Source organism: Colobus angolensis, unplaced genomic scaffold, assembly GCF_000951035.1.
Source record: "Colobus angolensis palliatus isolate OR3802 unplaced genomic scaffold, Cang.pa_1.0 Scaffold310, whole genome shotgun sequence".
In the NCBI taxonomy this organism is placed as follows: domain Eukaryota; kingdom Metazoa; phylum Chordata; class Mammalia; order Primates; family Cercopithecidae; genus Colobus; species Colobus angolensis.
Window position 1 is genome coordinate 3,633,747 of NW_012116378.1, and position 19,801 is coordinate 3,653,547.

The 19,801-nt window shown below is 46.0% G+C and overlaps 1 protein-coding gene across 3 annotated transcripts in view; it reads right to left on the reverse strand.

Annotated features, from left to right (window-relative positions):
- Nucleotides 1–19,801, reverse strand: part of TBL1X (transducin (beta)-like 1X-linked) — a 260,115-nt gene that overhangs the window by 205,154 nt on the left and 35,160 nt on the right. For all 3 annotated transcript variants that reach the window (XM_011950906.1, XM_011950905.1, XM_011950907.1), the window contains exon 2: nucleotides 15,486–15,554. The gene's annotated coding sequence lies outside the window, so the exon portion shown is untranslated. The remainder of the gene's footprint in view (nucleotides 1–15,485; nucleotides 15,555–19,801) is intronic.

The following is a 19,801-nucleotide window of genomic DNA, read 5'->3' on the forward strand; positions in this document are numbered from 1 at the left end:
GGCCTCCCAAAGTGTTTACAGGGATTACAGGCATGAGCCACCACTCCCAGTCTCTTTCCTCTTTAAACATGTAAAACTATCTTCAGCTCGTGGCTTCTACCCACAGAACCATCCACTCATGCACTCCCCAAGGCACTTTACTGCAGAATCCTGACTGAAGAGTGCTATGAATTATTGGAGAAACCCTGCTGGCATTTGGAGAAGCACCAGGGTGCCCTGAAAAGCACATGGCTTTAAAATCACATTGGCCCACCTGCCACCATTCAGCACGCAGATCTGCAGTTCAGTTTGGGGACCTGGCACTTGTCACTGCCCTGGCCTTAGTTTCCCAAGTTGTAAAATGGGAAGAGTCTTTCTAGTGATGTGGATTTGCTATGCTAGCTCGAATGCACATACGGCACTGCCCTGCAGAAGGCAGATTCCTGAAAAAGGTCCCTGCTATAATACTGATTCTTTCTGTCTTTATCTCCCCTTGGGGCTGGGTTACATCTCTGCCTGGGCCTCAGAGGTCAGGGTTTGGTGTCTGTTTGCGGATCTGACCACAGCACTGAGAACGCACAGGTGCATGGGAAGGAATCCACAGTTCAAAGAGCAGAGGGTCAAAGGCAGGGCAGGCTACTCGGGTTTCCTCAGGTCCAGCTCTCAAACCTGCAAGAAACTCGTTCCTGCAGGCTCTTCCTCTCGCCTTTCCTGGCCTTGTCTCTGGCCCTATCTATCTCCACTCTGTCATTACCCACCCTGGGTGGTTCCTTCCTACCACGTTTCTTCTGCTGTCTCAGAGACTGTGTAGTACTCAGTTTATAACGAAGATGTTTTACAATTCCTACTTTGTTCTGTAACAAAATAGCAAGACAGATGTTTAGATAACATGTCTCAGGACCCAAAACCCTGATGGTTTTTAAGTTAATGTGCAATTTCAGTAATCCCTTTCTTATTTGAACTAAGCACCAGGCCAATTCTACAAAGCTCACAGCAAAATTGCTGAATATCAGGAAATATGAAATGACCTCCTCAATGTCGTAAGCTTTTTTGAAAAACACTTTTCACCAGAAGCATGTTTTTCATTTTGCTACATCATGCTTTATGACGGGGACAGTCATTCCAAAGATTTAAAACGATGGGCTTCCAATCATTTCCAAGCAAGAGTCATTGGAGGGCAACACAAAGACTGGTTACCCAATTGCACCAAGTGTGTTGTCAATTTCCCTTGCATTCTCCCTAAATGCTCCTAAAGGAAATCACCTATGTCAGTTTCATCAGCAATGATAAAGAGGACTTGAGGTATCAAATATTTCCCCACCCTGAATAGTGAGATGGATGCTTTAGGAGCTGACGCTTGGCCACTGTGCCTGTGGCTCTCTCTTTATCTCTATCCATGCTGGCCCTTGAGAAAGGCTGCATTTTCGCTTATCTTCCCTCTGGTATGTGTACTCCCCTCTTCTAAAGGGCTGGAACGCATTCAGCTCAGCCACTTATCTCTTGCTTTCTCTCTTTTGTTTTATTTTGGAGAAGGAAGCGGGCAAAGGCAGGCGGGGGAGAGAAAAGAGAAAAATACAAAAGAGATGACATCGCCCCACTTCCTCTGATATCAACCATGGTTTCGCTGCTTGTTATGAACCCTTGGTTCCTAATTGTGGCAATGCAGAGATAACAGGCAGGGACACATTTTCTGGAACCAGTCAATCTGAAACTGCTGTCTCCACAATGACACTGACACTATGTCTGTGCATATGAACCAGCTGTGACCACACTAGATTACAGGAAGTATTTTGAGGACATGTACAAAAACAGTGGTCCTGAACCCTTTTTTGACAGGTTTACTGAGATATAAACCACATGCCATACAATGCACCCATTTCTAGTACAACTCAACAACTTTTAGTACCTGCAGAGCTGTGCAGCCACCATCAGCACAATCAATTTCAAGAATTTCCATTAACCCTGTACCCTTTAGCAGTGACAACCTCTTATCCGCCTAAAGCCCCAGTCATAGGCAACCACTCATCTACGTTCTGTCTCCACAGACAGATCAAACCTTTTTTCATTTAGCCCAAACGTCTCTATAAATGTTGGACAGGTTCCTTGGCATCGACGACACTCACAAATAAGTTCCCAGTCTTATCATATCTTCATTGTGCAAGGCAGTCAACGAGCCTGGCTTCAGTTTCTACAAGTCACACAGGCTTCTGCAATTTCACTCCGTGCCTCACTTACAAAAAGAGCTTCCCAATCCCCAGACCAAAGGCAACTGTGCTGAATTCTTGACCAGTGCATGTCCAGATTCCTGGACAGGGATGTTCGATGATGTGGCTCCGCTACTGAGGTCAAGGGCTGCCACCTCCTCCTCCATACTCAGAGTTACAGAACTCTGGGGTGTTCACCATTTCCAATCTCATCACCTTCTCAGCAAGAGGTGGGAAAGAAAAATCATTCTGCCACATCCTGTGCTGATGATGTTTGGTTCGTGTCTATTATGAGTTTACATTTTGATTCTCCTAGTAAGGCGAATAACTGGCAAACAGGCCAAGCAGATTAGAAGAAGGAATTCCAAAAGGAGGTCTATATGGGGTTAATTAATATAAAACACAAGATGATCATCACTTGAGGGAGAAAAGTTGTTTTACCAGTTTACAAAATAAGGACTATAGGAACTTAGGAAGTAAGAGGAGCCAAGGCAAAGGATTTCAGGTTGCAGGAAGTTGGGTGTTGTTTCCCCCCTCTATCAGTCTGCCTGGAGCTTGAAAGGGAAATGATTTGTCTCATTTCAGCATCAAAAACAAAAGGGGCACACCCCATACGCACATGAGCAGTACACACATCTCATTTTAATTCCCGATAACATCTGCCTTCCTGGGGGCTGTCACCAACGCTCCCACCTCGGCCTCCAAGATGAAGTCAAGGAGCTCCTTGCCAGGTTGTTAGCCCTGGCTCGCTATGAGCTCTTCTGCTCAGTCCTCCATCTCATTATAAACTCTTCTGCTCAATTTATGTTCTGTTGACATTTGGAAATATATTACTGACTCTCATCTTTAACATGCAATTCACAAATGAGTACACGCAAAAAGGGTGAAATTCAAGTAAGGGCCTCAAGGCTAAGTAACTGTGTTGCACCAACGTGGATTTCCCGGGTTTTCCTGCTCTGTGATCCTGTGAGATGCCACTACCCTTGGGGAAAGCTGGTAAAGGACACAGTACTGGGATCCGACAGCACTGTGGTTGCAATGCAGTGTGAGTCTGTAATTAATCAAAAGAAATCATTTAAAACAAAATGTTAAAAATCAAACACAGTCTCTGTTACTGGGGAATCCTCCTGGGGCTTTGGAGAACAAAACATGGCAAACCCAAGGGACACACATGAACCCTAGAAAGGTCAATAAAAACTAATTGCAACAAACACAGGCAATGAACCCGGAAAAACCTCTCTATAACTAGCAAGGAAATAAAGGTCTTCTATTGGATTGAGACTAAATCTCCTGCAAATTAAAAAAAAAGTCACAGTGTCATGTGGGGTTTTTTTGTTTCGGGTTTGAGGGGGTTTTGTTGTTGTTGTTGCTGTTGTTGTCGTTACCAGGTAACTGGCCTCTGGTCCTCCTACACACAACAAGCAAGTGAACTACAGTGTAGCCTAACTTGAACACTACTGACACTCTGGGGCCAGGTAACCCTGTTATGGGGGCTGCTCTGTGCACTGTAGGATGCTTAGCAGCATCTTTGGTGACATAGTTTGGATGTCTGTCATTTCCAAATCTCACGCTGAAATGTTGTGGGGTAACCCTCACTGCTGGAGGTGGGGCCTTGGTGGGAGGTATTTGGTTCATGGAGGAACCATGGCTTGGTGCCCTCCCCCGGTACTGAATGAGTTCCCTCAGTTCATGCAAGAGCTGGTTGTTTAAAAGAGCCTAGCCCTTCCTCTGTCTCTTGCTCCCTCTCTTGCCATGTGAGACACCTGCTCTCCCTTTGCCTTCTGCTATGAGCAAAAGCTCCGAGGCCTCCCAAGAAACCAAGCAGATGCTGGCACTGTGCTTGTACAGCCTGCAGAACTGTGTGCCAAATAAACCTCTAAATTACCCAGTCTCAGGTATTCCTTTACAGCAACAGAAAACTAATACACCTGGTTTCTATTCACTGGATGCCAGTAACACTCCCTCCCCAAGTTGTGACAACCCAAAATGTCTCCAGACTTTGCCAAATGTCCCCTAGGTGCAGATCACCCCCAGGTGAGAAACACTAGTCCAGGGAACAAACATCTGTTGAATCCAACTGGCAAAAACAACAGAAGTCTAAAATTCACTGGGTACCTCCTACATGCCAGGCAGCCTTCCATGTGGATTCCAAGTGGACGAATTCAGTGAATCCTCCCAAGGATCTGAGAAGCAGGTGCTTTTAGGACGTGCAAAGAGGTAACTGAGGCAGAAAGAGGCTAACTTGACCCAGTCGGGAAGCAGATCCCTTCAAACCTTCTGCAACCCCCCAGTGGAGTGCACCATCAGGCCACCTAGTGAGGGGAATTTCTGCTTCACCATACTCATCAGTAGACTCTAAGTTCAATGAAAACTCAAGCAACAACCTGGGTTAGTTTAATATGACTTGCTACCTTGTCCAGTCTAACAAAACCCAAAGCGTTGACTCCTTTTAACTTAAAAAATAAAAAAGCAGAGAGGTCATCATAGGAATTAATGAGCCATCTTCCTGCACGTGTAGCATGCTTTGTTCGTTTCCTCAACTGTGCTGAGACTCTGGGGACTTCCTCCAGGGGCCTTCATTTGTATTCAAAATGCACAGTCCCAAGGCTTGGTTCTTGGAATAAGCAAAGCAAAGGAGCCGCACAAGGTCCTGGAAACACATGAACAGGTACCCTGTGGTTGTAGGCTCAAGGGAAAAGTGAAGTCCCCGCTGGTTTTTCAAATAAAGGGGGCTAGGAAGCAGTCTAGTCGCTTGAACAGAAACTCCAACCTGACACGGAACTCAATCTTTTCCCTGAAAGACTCACGGGAGAGGTACTAGGTGTCTGTGTTTCAAAAGACTTACTTACACTGGCTGGGTGCGGTGGCTCATGCCTGTAATCCCAGCACTTTGGGAGGCTGAGGCAGGAGGATCACCTGAGGTCAGGAGTTTGAGACCAGCCTGGCCAACATGGTGAAACCCCATCTCTACTAGAACTACAAAAAATTAGCCAGGCATGGTGGCGCACGCCTGTAGTCCCAACTACAAGGACACTGAGGCAGGAGAAACACTTGAACCCGGGAGGCAAAGGTTGCAGTGAGCCAAGATGGCACCACTGTATTCCAGCCTGGGCAACAGAGACTCTATCTCCCCAAAAAAAAAAAAAAAAAAAAAAAAAAAAACTTACACAGAGAAAGCCTGGAAGCCCACAAGAGCAATTCGTAAAAGGAACCCCGACATTACAAATATGGTGATGTCCAAAGACATTAGCAACCAGATAGTTAAGCTCAGGGGGTGCGCTACGTGTCACAAACTCGAAAGCTACATTGGTCATGAGTAACACAAATGCAGGTGCTAACACAGACAGCTGGTGAGCATTTCAAACTTTCTCTCCATATCTATGATGAAGTCATGGATACCCAAAACGGTGAGCTTCCATTTAGAAAAAGGAACCCCCTGGCACACATCAACGATTTCACTGGCATCAAGATAAATGTTAAGGCCAGGCGTGGTGGCTCACGCCTGTAATCCAAGGTGGCTCATGTCTGTAGTCCCAACACTTTGGGAGGCTGAGGCAGGAGGATCACTTGAGACCAGGAGTTAAAGACAAGCCTGGGCAACATAGGGAGACCCCATCACCACAAAAAAATTTTAAAAGCTAGCTGGGCGAGGTGGCATGTATCTGTAATCCCAACTACTTGGGAGGCTGAGGTGGGAGAATCACCTGAGCCCCACAGGTTGAGGCTGCAGTGACCTGAGATCGTGCCACTGCACACCAGCCCAGGCAACAGAGCAAGACCCTGTCAAAAAAAAAAACAACCAGATAAATGTTAAGAAGTGGACAACCTGCCCTCATTTGCTTCCCAAATGTCTATTTCATCTCAAAAGCATCCATAAGTTTTGGCCTTTCAAATAGTCTTCATTATTAAACTTGGACCAAAACTTTAATTGCCAATGTCATTTCCAAAGTATAATGTTGCAAACAATTTCACTACACAACTCACTGAGAATTGAAAAGTACCAACTGTAATTGTGAGCTGGAAAATGATTAAAATGTGTACAAAACGGTCAGAAATAAAACGTTATTTAACGTACGTTTGGAAGACAAATGCCAATCCATCCTCCCGGGGTAGAAATTTTAAAATCACCTGTTTGGAATCATAGAACACTGGTGTCTTATCTTCCCCCACAGCACATCCCACAGGGGTTAAGGTTGTCTTTCTAATAAACCCTAATTAACTTGCGTCTCAGGTGGTCACATGGCTTCCACTTCTTGTCATCAGGTGAGATGATATTGCAGGAGCCACATCTGAGGAGAGAACATTTCAACCCACAAGCCAGGCAAGCATTCCCTAAAACACATTCTGGATTAGAGAGATTAAATTTCCTGCATGCCAGTGGGTCAAATGTGCAGAGGAGAAAAGAATGAAAGACCATGACATCACCATCCTGAGCCCTCTTGCTTTCACAGTTTCTCTGTTTTAACTCCAGTGAGTACTGACTCGGCACTTCTCAGTTCCATGGAAGGACTTCACTTATCAAATCCAATGCCTGGCCTTGTTTCTGTAAAGGGCCAGAGAGTAAATATTTTCTACTTTGTGGGCCACACGATCCCTGTACGTACAACAAATTTATATACTCAACTTGGCTGCTGTGGCAAGAAAGCAGTGATGTTAGTCAGGGCTGTCCAAAGAAACAGTGCCAATAGGGTTTGTTCGTGTGTGTGTGTGCATGGATGGATGGACGGACAGATGGACAGATTCTAAGGAATTGGCTCACACAATTGTGGAGGCTGGCAAGTCCAAACTTTCCAGAGCAGGCCAGAGACCCAGGGAAGCGCAGATGTCACAGTCTCAAATCCAAAGGCAGGATACTGGTAGAATTCCCTCCTCTTTGGCGGACCTCAGTCTTTTTCTTAATGCCTTCAACTGATTGGATGAGGTCCATCCACATTATGGAGGTCATCTGCCTTACTCAAAGTCTACTGATGTGTTTATTTCATCTAAAAAATACCTTCACAACAACATTCCCAAGTACCTGACCAAATATCTGAAAACTGTGGCCTGGCTAAGTTGACAGATGAAGTTAACCATCACAGCAGTCAGACAACCCATGAATGAATGGGCGTGGTTGTGTGCCAAGTCTGGACACGGCCCCGTCGGCCACAGTCCGCTGGTGCCTGTTGTAATCCATCTTTCACACAGATGCCAGTTGTGTCTTTCTAAAGCACCTTTTCAAAGGTTTTTAACGATTTCCAGGACCTAAGGAAAAAGCTCCCTCCTCGTCACCCAACTTCTTGGATTAGTCCAGTGTCCAAGGAGTTCCACACACACAAGCTCTGCACTAACTGCAATCCAAATCCCACTTACCCCAGGATACAATTTCTCCACTCCAGTCAAATCTGTCTACCCTACAGTTCAGGGTTTCTTACCTGTGGCACTGTAGACATGTAGGGCTAGATAATTTGGGGGCTTGTCCTGGGCAGTGTAAGATGCCCAGCAGCACCCCTGGCCTCTACCCACCCAATGTCAGTAGCACCCCCACCCCGTCAGCTGTGATAACCAAACTCTCCAGATGTTGCCAAAGGTGAAACAGGAGAATGTTAGGGTGTGGTGATTATACCGCAATTAAAGCTAGAGGGAATGCTGTCAGTTCCTGGGCCTTCATTTGCTGACACAGAAGTGAGGGTGTAGCTCTCTAGAAGCAACTCACAGTGTCCATACCATTAATAACACAACTTACAGCAAGGACAGCACTTTCCTGCCCTCCACACACACACAACAGTATAGTCAACACAGCCTCACAGCATGCAGGGCCATCTCTGGTAACTCAGAAAATGCACGCCATAACGGTGACAGCAAAAAATCATCCACTAAAAGCAATTCTAGGCCAGGCACAGTGGCTCATACCTGCAAAACCAGCACCTTGAAAGGCCGAGGTGGGCCAACTGCGTGAGCCCAGGAGTTCGAGACCAGCCTGGGCAACATGGTAAAACCCCATCTCTACAAAAAATACAAAAATTAGCCAGGTGTGGTGGCGTGTGCCTGTAGTCCCAGCTACTCGGGAGGCTGAGGCAAGAGGATCACTTGAGCCCAAGAGATCAAGGCTCCAGTGAGCCATGATCACGTAACTACACTCTAGCCTGGGTGACAGAGTGAGACCCCGTCTCAAAAAAAAAAAAAAAAAAAAAAAAGCAATCCTATACATATAAAATGATGCCATCTGGGGTCTTGTACTACCCATGTGTCTGACTTCATCCAAGGGTTCTTTTAGGCAATCTACTAGAGATTTTTTTTTTTTTTTTCTTAGAGAAAAAAAAAAACAACAAAACAGGATACATGTGCAGAATGTACAGGTTAGTTACATAGGTGTATGTGTGCCATGGTGGTTTTCTGTACCTATTGACCCGTCCTCTAAGTTCCCTCCCCTCATCCCCACTCCCGAACAGGCCCTGGTGTGTGTTGCTCCCCTCTCTGTGTCCATGTGTTCTCAATGTTCAACTCCCACTTATAAGTGAGAACACATGGTGTTTGGTTTTCTATTCCTGTGCTAGTTTGCTGAGGATGATGACTTCCTGCTTCATCCACGTCCCTGCAATGGACATGGTCTCATTCCTTTTTATGGCTGCATAGTATTCCATGGTGTACATGTGCCACATTTTCTTTATCCAATCTATCAGTGATGGGCATGTGAGTTGGTTCCATGTCTTTGCTATTGTAAATAGTGCTGTAAGAAACATTCGCGTGCATGCATCTTTATAGTAGAATGATTTATATTCCTTTGGGTATATACCCAGTAATGGGATTGCTGGGTCAAATGGTATTTCTGGTTCTAGATCCTTGAGGAATCGCCACACTGTCTTCCACAACGGGTGAACTAATTTACGTTCCCACCAACAGTGTAAAAGTGTTCTTACTTCCCCACAGCCTCGCCAGCATTTATTGTTTCCTGACTTTTCAATCATCGCCATTCTGACTGGCGTGAGATGGTTTTCTCTCACTCTGTAGGTTGCTTGTTCACTCTGATGATTTCTTTTGCTGTGCAGAAGCTCTTTAGTTGAATTAGATCCCATTTGTCAATTTTGGCTTTTGCTGCAATTATTTTTGGTGTTTTAGTCATGAAGTCTTTGCCCATGCCTATGTCATGAATGGTATTGCTTAGGTTATCTTCCAGGGTTTTTATGGTTTTGGGCTTTACATTTAAGTCTTTAATCCATCTTGAGTTAATTTTTGTATAAGCTGTAAGGAAGGGGTCCAGTTTCAGTTTTCAGCATATGGCTAGCCAGTTTACCCAGCAACATTTACTGAATAAGGAGATCCTTTCCCCATTGCTTGTTTTTGGCAGATTTGTCGAAGATCAGATGGGTTGCAGATGTGTGGTGTTATTTCTGAGGTCTCTGTTCTGGTCCACTGGTCTATATGCCTGTTTTGGTACCCGTACCATGCTGTTTTGGTTACTGTAACTTTGTAGTAGTTTGAAGTCAGGTAGCGTGATGCCTCCAGCTTTGTTCTTTTTGCTTAGGATTGTCTTGGCTACAAGGGGTCTTCTTTGATTCCATATGAAATTTAAAACAGGTTTTTCTAATTCTGTGAAGAATGTCAATGGTAGTTTGATGGGAACAGCACTGAATCTATAAATTACTTTGGGCAATATGGCTCCTTTCATTATATTGATTCTTCCTATCCACGAGGATGGAATGTTTTTCCATTTGTTTGTGTCCTCTCTTATTTCCTTGAGCAGTGATTTGTAGTTCTCCTTGAAGAGGTCCTTCACATCCCTTGTTACTTGTATTCCTAGGTATTTTATTCTCTTTGTAGCAATTGTGAATGGGAGTTCACTCATGATTTGGCTCTCTGCTTGCCTACTGTTGGTGTAAAGGAATGCGTGTGATTTTTGCACACTGATTTTGTATGCTGAGACTTCACTGAAGTTGCTTGTCAGTTCAACAAGTTTTTGGGCTGAGATGATAGGGTTTTCTAAACACAAAATCATGTCGTATGCAAACAGAGATAACTTGACTTCCTCTCTTCCTATTTAAATACCCTTTATTTCTTTCTCTTGCCTGATTGTCCTGGCCAGAACTTCCAATACTATGTGGAATAGGAGTGGTGAGAGAGGGCATCCTTGTCTCGTTCCAGTTTTCAAAGGGAATGCTTCCAGCTTTCGCCCATTCAGTATGACACTGGCTGTGTCTCTTCCAGGTTTTGGTATTGGGATGATGCTGGCTTCATAAAATGAGTTAGGGAGGAGTCCCTCCTTTTCAATGTTTGGAATAGTTTCTGAAGGAATGGTACCAGCTCCTCTGTATTTCTGGTAGAATTCAGCTGTGAATCCATTTGATCCTGGGCTTTTTTTGGTTGGTAGGCTATTAATCACTGCCTCAATTTCAGAGCTTATTGGTCTATTCAGGGATTCAACTTCTTCCTGGTTTAGTCTTGGTAGGGTGTATGCATGCAGAAATTTATTCATTTCTTCTAGATTTTCTCGTTTATTTGCATAGAGGTGTTTATAGTATTCTCTGACGGTAGTTTGTATTTCTGTGGGGTCAGTGGTAATATCCCCTTTATCACTTTTTATTGTGTCTATTTGATTCTTCTCTCTCTTATTAGTCTAGCTAGCGGTCTATCTATTTTGTTAATTTTTTCAAAAAACCAGCTCCTGGATTCGTTGATTTTTTGGAGGGTTTTTTAATGTCTCTATCTCCTTCAATCTTCTCTGATCTTAGTTATTTCTTACCTTCCGCTAGCTTTTGGATTAGTTTGCTCTTACCTATCTAGCTCTTTTAATTGTGATGTTAGGGTGTTGATTTGAGATCTTTCTAGCTTTCTGATGTGGGCATTTGGTGCTATAAATTTCCCTCTTAACACTGCTTTAGCTGTGTCCCAGAAATTCTGGTACATTGTCTCTTTGTTCTCATTGGTTTCAAAGAACTACTAGATTTCTGCCTTAATTTCATTATTTACCCAGGAGTCATTCAGGAACAGGTTGTTCAATTTCCATGAAATTATGTGGTTTTGAATGAGTTTCTTAATCCTGAGTTCTACTGTGATTGTACTGTGGTCTGAAAGACTGCCTGTCATGATTTCAGTTCTTTTGCATTTGCTGAGGAGTGTTTTATTTCCAATTGTGTGGTTGAGTTTAGAATAAGTGCCGTGTGGCACCAAGAAGAATGTATATTCTGTTGATTTGGGGTACAGAATTCTGTAGACTTACTACTAAGTCCACTTAATCCAGAGCTGAGTTCAAGTCCTGAATATCCTTGTTAATTTTCTGTCTCATTGATCTAATACTGACAGTGGGGTGTTAAAGTCTCCCCCTATTATTGTGTGGGAGTCTAAGTCTCTTTGCAGGTCTCTAAGAACTTATTTTATGAATCTGGGTGCTCCTGTATTGGGTACATATATATATTTAGAATAGTTAGTTCTTCTTGTTGAATTGTTCCCTTTACCATTATGTAAATGCCCTTCTTTGTCTGTTTTTATTTTTATTGCTTTAAACTCTGTTTTGTCAGAGACTAGGATTGCAACCCCTGCTTTTTTTTCTTTTTTTTTCTTTTGCTTTCCATTTGCTTGGTAAATTTTCCTCCATCCCTTTATTTTGAGCCTGTGTGTGTCTTTGCATGTAAGATGGGTCTCCTGAATACACGATACCAATGGGTCTTCACTCCTTATCCAATTTGCCAGTCTGTCTTTTAATGGGGCATTTAGCCCATTTACATTTAAGGTTAATATTGTTATGTGTGAATTTGATCCTGTCATAATGATGTTATTTGGTTATTCTGTACACTAGTTGATGCAGTTTCTTTGTAGTGTCATTGGTCTTTATATTTTCGTGTGTTTTTGCAGTGGCTAGTACCGGTTTTTCCTTACCATATTTAGTGCTACTTTCAGGAGATATTGCAGGGCAGGCCTGGTGGTAACGAAATCGCTCAGCATTTGCTTGTCTGGAAAGGATTTTATTTCTCCTTCGCTTACGAAGCTTAATTGGGCTGGATATAAAATTCTGGGATGAAAATTCTTTTCTTTAAGAATGTTGAATATTGGCCCCCAATCTCTTCTGACTTGTAGAGTTTCTGCTGAGAAGTCCATTGTTAGTCTAATGGGCCTCCCTTTGTAGGTGACCTAGCCTTTCTCACTCTGGCTGCCCTTAGTTTTTCCTTCATTTTGACCCTGGAGAATCTGATGATCATGTGTCTTGGGGTTGATCGTCTCATAGAGTATCTTAATGGTGTTCTCAGTATTTCCTGAATTTGCAGGTTGGTCTGTCTTGGTAGTTTGGGGAAGTTCTCCTGGATAATATCCTGAAGTGTGTTTTTCAGCTTGTTTCCATTCTCCCCATCTCCTTCTGGTACTCCACTCAATCGTGGGTTCGGTCTTTTTATGAGGTCCCATATTTCCTGGAGGCTTTGTTCATTCTTTTTTCTCTATTCTTGTCTGCATGTCTTATTTCAGTAAGGTGGTCTTCAAACTCTGATATCCTTCCTGCCGCTTGGTCGATTCAGCTGTTGATACTTGTTTGTGCTTCACGATACTTGTATACGCTTCACGAAGTTCTCGTGCTGTTTTTCAGCTCCATCAGGTTGCTTACGTTTCTCTCTAAACTGGTTATTCTAGTTAGCAATTCCTCTAACCTTTTATCGAGGTTCTTAGCTTCTTCGCATTGGGTTAGAACATGCTCCTTTACCTCATTGTAGTTTTTTTATAACCCATCTTCTGAAGCCTACTTCTGTCAGTTCGTCCATCTGATCCTCTGTCCAGTTCCGTGCCCTTGATGGAGAGATGTTGCAATCAGTCGGAGGAGAAGAAGCACTCTGGTCTTTTGGGTTTTCAGCATTTTTTCATTGATTCTTTCTCATCTTCGTGAGTTTGTCTAGTTTCAGTCTTTGAGGCTACTACCCTTGGATGAGATTTTTGTGGGGACCTTTTATTTTATTGTTGTTGTTGATGCTGTTGTCACTTTCTGCTTGTTTTTCTTTCAATAGTCCAGTCCCTCTTCTGTAAGGCTGCTACAGTTTGCTGGTGGTTCACCTTCAGTCCTTATTCATCTGATTTGCTCCTGTGCCTGGAGATGTCATTCAAGGATGCTGGAGGGCAGCAAAGATGGGTGCCTACTCCTTCTTCTGGGACCTCTGACCTCAAGGGGCACCAACCTGATGCCAGCAGGATCGCTCCTGCACAGGGTACCTGACAAGCCCTGTTGAAGGGTCTCACCCAGTTAGGTGGCAAAGGGAGCAGGACCAGTTTCATGGAGTACTCTGCCCCTTGGTGGAGAGGGTGTGTTTTGCTTGGGGGAAACCCACTCGTCTGGGCTGGCACATTCCTTGGAACTACCAGGAGGAAAAGCTAAGTCTGCTGGTCAGCAGAGACTGCGGCCACCCCTCCCCTACGGGCTGAGGCCCAGGAGATCTGAATTCTGTCCCTTAGCCTTTGGCTGGAGTTATTGGAGATCCTGCAGGGAAGCCCCCCGACCCCAACTAAGGAAGGATGGGTAGGGATTGGGCCTGAAGAGGCACTCTGGCTGCAGACTGCCACAGTTGGTGTGTTGGGCTGTGGGGACAAGTCTTGGGGCCAAGTTGTCCAGCCTCCCTGGCTCTAGCAGGGAAAAAGCGTAGCCTGTGGCTATAGAAATGGGTGCCACCCTTCCCCCCCGTCCAGGGAGCTTAGCGTATTAGGCAGTTGCCAGTGCCAGTGCTGCCTGCTACCACTCCCCACAGGAGCTCAAAGGGCTTAGACAGCAGGCAGCTGCAGCCGGTACTGGTCACCCCTCCCCAAGGAGTTCCGTAAACTTAAGCAGATTCCAGCTGAGAGGCTGTAAGAATCTGCGTGTTCCGGGGTTGGGATGCTAGGTCCCGGTGGCATGGGTTCACGAGTGGGATCTTCCAATCCATGGGTCTCACAGTTCCCCGAGCTGGGTAGTGTGCTCACTCACTGCCTGCCTCGGCTGGGGTGACGGGGTTCCCCTTCCCCGTGTGGCTCTCAGGTGGGCCGCCACACCACACTGTTCTTCCTTCTCTCTGTGGGTCACGCCAGCCTTCTAGTCAGTTTTGATGAGAGAACCTGGATACCTTGGTTGCTGGTGAAGGATCCACATGCTTATTATGGATTTTTCTGATGGGAGCCTCTGAACACCGTGGCTTCTAGTTGACCATCTTGGCCCCGTCCTCCATAAAATGTTTTTAAATTCACTGATTTGAGTCCTGGAGGCTTGGAAGTCCAAGATCAATCAGCCTACATATGGTGATGACCTTCATGAGTTCTGCAGGCTGAGAAGTTCACGATTAAGGCACCAGCAGGATTGATTATTCGGTGAGGGATGTTCTCTGTTTCCTTCCAACATGGCACCTTGTCGCTGTATCATCCAGAGGGCAAAGGGGAGGAACACTGTGTCTTCACATAGCAGGAAGTGGAAGGGCAAGAGACTAGAAATCTTCATTCTTTCAAAAAAGCTTTAGGCCTTGAACAGCAGAGATGAAAGGAAGAAAAACGGTCCCTGCCTTCTAGGAACTTACTATGTGTTCACATCCACAAAGCAATTGGAGAGAGTAGTCTATTAGGGACATGGGTTTGGAGCAAGACAGAAATGAATGTGAACCCCAGCTCTGCTCCCTGCCAGCTGGTAAGTAACCCATGTTTCGGGAGGGGAGGTTCTACGTGTATGGGAAGAAAGGTGAGAAGCTCAGCAGCCTGCACTCAAGACTAGCATCATAAGCAAGGCTGGGCGGGAGGACAGAAACACCAGCTGCCTGCACAGACACTAAGCAGAGAAGATGAGATGGATACATAATGGGTGGCCCCGTGATAGACAGCTTAAACTGGAGGAGGCATTTGACTGAGCAGCCAGTGAGGAAGCAGGGCTGGTCTTGAGCAAGATAAGTGTGTAACTGTGAAGGAGACCCACCTGTCTATCAATTTTCTAGGTCCACAAGAAAATGTCAAAAGAAAACTGGTGAAGTTACATTTAATAATACGTTCTATTTTACTCCATGTATCCAAGTGATCATTTCAACATGTAAACCGTATTACATTATCAGTAAGATATCTTGCACTCTTTCTTTTTGAACTAAGTCTTTGAAATCCAGTGTGTATTTTATACTTCTACAAGGCATCTCAATCTAGACTGGCCACATTTCAAGCACTCCACAGCCACATGTGGCCCATGGCTACCATACTGGAAATTGCAAAGCTACATGGCAACAAAATAATCCAAGGAACTCCCAGAGGAGGCTGTAGGCTATGGGAGAAGGGGCGGAGGGCGGAGAGGAGAAACTCTCACAGGAAAGAATTTCCAACAGGGCAAGAAGAGGGAAGTATAATTTGCTGTACCTTTCACGGTGGGCCTGGTGCTCTGCGAGGCATCTGATACGATATGATTTCCTCCACCCTCACGGAAATCTGGAAGAAACAGTAAAAATAGCAGCAGTGTCACATACCTGACAAGAGCCTAATAGTACATCAATAATAAAGTCAGTATTATCCCATTTTGTTGTGCTAAAAACAAGGCATGATGAGGTTAACAAACCTGCAGGTGGCAAGACTTGGCCCAGGGTATGCCAAAGCTCAAGGTCCCTTCCTTTTCACCAGGGGGGCCCCAGAGTCCACCATCACAGTAGCCTTTGGCATTAGCTCCCTGAACTGCAACAGTGGAGAAGGCAGCCCCCAGGGGTCATCACAGATCACCATGGTCCAAGGAGCAAGAGAAGCATAGCTTTGCCATCTCACTGAGGCCCAAACTCAATCATCAAGCTGTCTGAGTCCCTCACCACAGTCCATGGCCACAAGGTGCTGAGCTCATCCATGTTCACAGTTAACTCTTGTTATGACGATGGATGCCAACAATGGTATCTTTTGCACACTCACTCTGAGTGACATGGGAATGGAGAACTTTGCATGTATTGCCTGTCAAACTCCAAAGTCAATCAAGACAGATGTTACTACGCCCAACTTGCTCTCGGCCACACCACTAGGATGGGTGGGGACTGAAATACAGGTCAGTCTGACTGCAAAGTCCTTGTACTTGACCCTTATCCTATGAGGTCTCCACTCATGATCCCCTGAAAGAGTCCTGTGTACTGTCCAGCTACACTGTCCTATGTGGCGAGAAGAAAATGAATGAGGACTGGGGCATCTAGGGCTTCCCACAGACTCGCAGAGCTTCTGGCTGCCAGCCCCTCTGACACCGAAGGCCAGAAGGTCTTGGCTGCTGTGGGGCTGCCCTGTGCACTGTGAGATGCTCAGCAGTACCCCTGCTCTCCATCCATTAGATGACAGCAGCACTCCTTAACCCAGTGTGACAACCAAAACCGTCTCTAGACATTGCCGAGTGTCCCCTGGGGAACAAAAATTACCTTTCTGATTGAAAAGCAATGCACAGACATCCCCCACCTTCCCCGGCAGACATTAGGATGGGTTGTGAATGCTCTGGGCACAGGGCCCTGCCACACTGTCTCAGCTCCCTCACAGCACTTGCAAGATACTCAATTCCCACACCACCGCTACTGCAGGAGCCCCAGGAGGGGCACCCACCACAATTGGGTAGGTGCAGGTTCTGTTTGGAGAGTAGTTTTTTTTGTTTTTTTTTGAGACACAGTCTTGCTCTTGTTGCTCAGGCTGGAGTGCAATGGTGCAGTCTCGGCTCACTGCAACCTCCACCTCCTGGGTTTGAGCGATTCTCCTGCCTCAGCCTCCCGAGTAGCTGGGATTACAGGCACCCGCCACCACGCCCGGCTAATATTTTGTGTTTTTAGTAGAGACAGGGTTTCATCATGTTGGCCAGGCTGGTCTCGAACTCCTGACCACTTTCAAGTGATCTGCCTGCCTTGGCCTCCCGAAGTGCTGGCATTACAGGCATGAGCCACCGCACCCGGATGCTTTTTTTTTTTTTTTTTTGAGACAGGGTCTTCCTTTGCTGTCCAGGCTGTAGTGCAGTGGTGCCATCATGGCTCGCTGCAGCCTCCAACTCCTGAGCTCAAGTGATCCTCCTTCTTCAGCCTCCCACGTTGCTGGGACCACAGGCATACACCACCATGTCCGGCTAAAAAGAGATGGGGTCTTGTTATATTGCCCATGCTAATCTCGAATTCCTGGGCTCAAAGCTATCTTCCCGTCTCAGCCTCCCAAAGCACTGGGATCACAGGTGTGAGCCACCACACTCAGCCAAGAGCAGCTCCTTTTTTTATTTTTTTACTTTTTGAGACAGGGTTTTGCTCTTGTTGCCCAGGCTAGAGTGCAATGGCCTGATCTCAGCTCACTGCAACCTCTGCCTCCCAGGTTCCAATGAGATTCTCCTGCCTGCCTCAGTCTCCCAAGTAGCTGGGGTTATAGGCGCCTGCCAACACGCCCGGCTAATTTTTGTATTTTTAGTAGAGACAGGGTTTCACCATGTTGGCCAGGCTGGTCTCGAACTCCTGACCTCAGGTGATCCACCCGCCTCGGCCTACCAAAGTGCTGGAATTACAGGCATGAGCCACTGCACCTTGCCAGAGCAGCTCTTAAGAATTCTGACATCAAATGAGACAGCCCTGACTCAAGATGATCATGCGTTCTTTCTGGGGCTGACATTTATCCCTTTATGTGATGATCTTGGCCAGCTTGTGACTGAAACAGGATGCGAACATTTTAACTGGATGGCCCCCTTGACCAGCAGTAATAGTTCTGTTCCTCTCTGAGCCTCACAAACATCAGCGTTTTTTATTCACTCTTTCCCCTTTCTCCTCCGACCTACGTGGCTGCCCACTGGTCCAATGCTGAGTAACTTCCATTACCACGGACAGCACTCTCTTTCATCTTTTCATTGTCCTTTCCCTCCCTGTCATGACTAGTGGGTGAGGTCCTCAGGTCACATCAAGGGCAAGCTGGTCTCCAGCATGTATGTGACTCTGCAATGGACAGGAGTGGTGACAAACATCTCAATCTATGACCCTCTTTCAGGGGTTCTGGGAAGGGCACTGATCACGCTGGCATAGTCTAGCCACAGACAATCAGGACACCCGACCACGAGAAAGGGCAGTGGGAACCAAGGAACACATAAGAAGGCTCTATTGCACCATGTTAATGTCGGCGACCAGGGCTGTCCACCATTCAGTGACAGTCTGTCACCCGTGAGCGCCTCCGCAGGGGCTGCTCCTCAACAAAGCCACCGCAATGCTCTCTGCATCAGGGGAGCCAAGGAAGCAGTGCCTGCTGGAGGGGAGACATTCCAGAACCCCTACCCAAGCCCAAGACCTCAAGCAAGGGGGGGCGCCTCCCCGGGCAAAGTGGCCTGATAGATGTGGAACACAGCAAAGCCTCCTCTATCTCATCATTTATGTCCCAACTGCCTTGGGCTCAGATCTCAGCACTGTGCAACCCAAAGAGGAAACCCAGCTCGCAGACAGCATGCAAACCCTAACTGCACATCGGGAAACTCCTGCCTCCATGTCCCCAAAGGGCAGCAGAGCCGGGGGCAATGTGACTCCCCCACAGGCTGGCTCCAAGACAGTGACCTCAAGGGGCAGCCAGTCTCCTGTGGTCTATGCAGACTTGTCAGATACACGCAAAGAAGGCAAGGGCTGGATCAGCACCTGCTGTGGCTCTCAGTGCTCCTGAACAAACTGCTGGGAGCCCCGGCCCAGCTCAGCCCTCCAGGGCTCAGCCACAGAGCTGCCAGGCCTTTGCTCAGGACTGCATGTTGCACATCCATTATTTTGTTTATCAAGGAGCTGTCAGAGAAAGCAGATTCCTCATTCCTGTTCTCTAGGGCCTATAGGTTTCCAACCTTATTAGTTCAGGGCAGGCTCAAAGGCAGGCCTAAAAACCCTCTTTCCAGCTAGAATTCAATGCATGCTGCTCACCGTCACTCTGACTCACTTCAGCCATCTGAAAACACAGAACGCTATCCTCTTCCTTCTTTGCCTTATAAAATGAGTGACAGAGCAACTTAAATGAGGGCCTATCTTTGTTCTCGTAACACACTGATTATGTCAATGACTTTTACTGATAAAACTATGTGTAGGTATCCATGTTATTGAAACGACCCAGACAGAGAACAGAAATCAAATCATTATTTGAACAAAAGACAAAAGAAGAAAAATTAATTTGTATCAAATTTTAGAAACGCATTAGCTGGGAGTAAAGAGCAAGAAAGGAAAAATAGGCCGGGCAGAGTGGCTCACGCATGCTTGTAATCCCAGCACTTTGGGAGGCCGGAGCAAGAGGATCACTTGAGCCCAGGAGTTCGAGACCAGCCTGGGAAACTTAGGGAGACCCCATCTCAAAAGAAAGAGAAGAAAGAGAGGAGGAGGGAGGAAGGGAAGAAGGGAGGGAGGGAGGGAGAGAGAGGGAGAGGGAGGGAGAGAAAGAGAGAGAGAGAGAAAAGAAAAAAAAGAAAAAGAAAAAGAAGGAAGGAAGGAGAGAGAAAGAGGGAGGAAGGGAGGGAGGGAGAGAAAAAGAGAAAAAGAGAGAAAGAAAGAAAGAAAGAAAAGAAAAAAAGAAAAGAAAGAAGGGAAGGAAGGGGAGGGGAGGGGAAGAGAGGGGAGGGGAGGGACGGAGAGAAAGAGAAAAAGAGAGAAAGAAAAGAAAGGAGGGAAGGGAAGGAAGGGGAGGGGAGGGAAGGAGAGAAAGAGAGAAAAAGAGAAAGAAAATAAAAAAGAAAAGAAAGGAGG